Here is a 427-nt window from a genome sequence, read left to right as displayed (position 1 = left end):
TAGAACGATTCGGGGTAGAGTTTGTGACCTACCAGTTTCAGGGGGATGCCAAAAGGTGGTGGCGGTCACATGTTGAGTGTCAACCAGCACAGGCACCACCTATGAATTGGGCATCATTCTCAAGCTTATTCATGGAGAAGTATATACCCCGAACTTTGAGGGATAGGAGGAGAGATGAATTCCTGAGCCTAGAGCAAGGAAGGATGTCTGTTGCTGCGTATGAGGCTAAATTTCGTGGACTATCTAGGTATGCCACTCAGCTTTGTTTCAGTCCACAAGAGCGGATTCGCCGTTTCGTGAAGGGATTGAGGTCAGATTTGCGGATTCCAGCCTTACAGGTAGCTGCTGTAGCAAAATCCTTTCAGGAAGTGATTGATTTTGTGATGGAAGTAGAGGGGGTGAAGCCAGACGACTTCACCATGGCGTC

Source organism: Solanum pennellii, chromosome 10 (assembly GCF_001406875.1).
Source record: "Solanum pennellii chromosome 10, SPENNV200".
Classification (NCBI taxonomy): Eukaryota; Viridiplantae; Streptophyta; class Magnoliopsida; order Solanales; family Solanaceae; genus Solanum; species Solanum pennellii.
Note: the sequence above shows the minus strand (reverse complement) of the source record.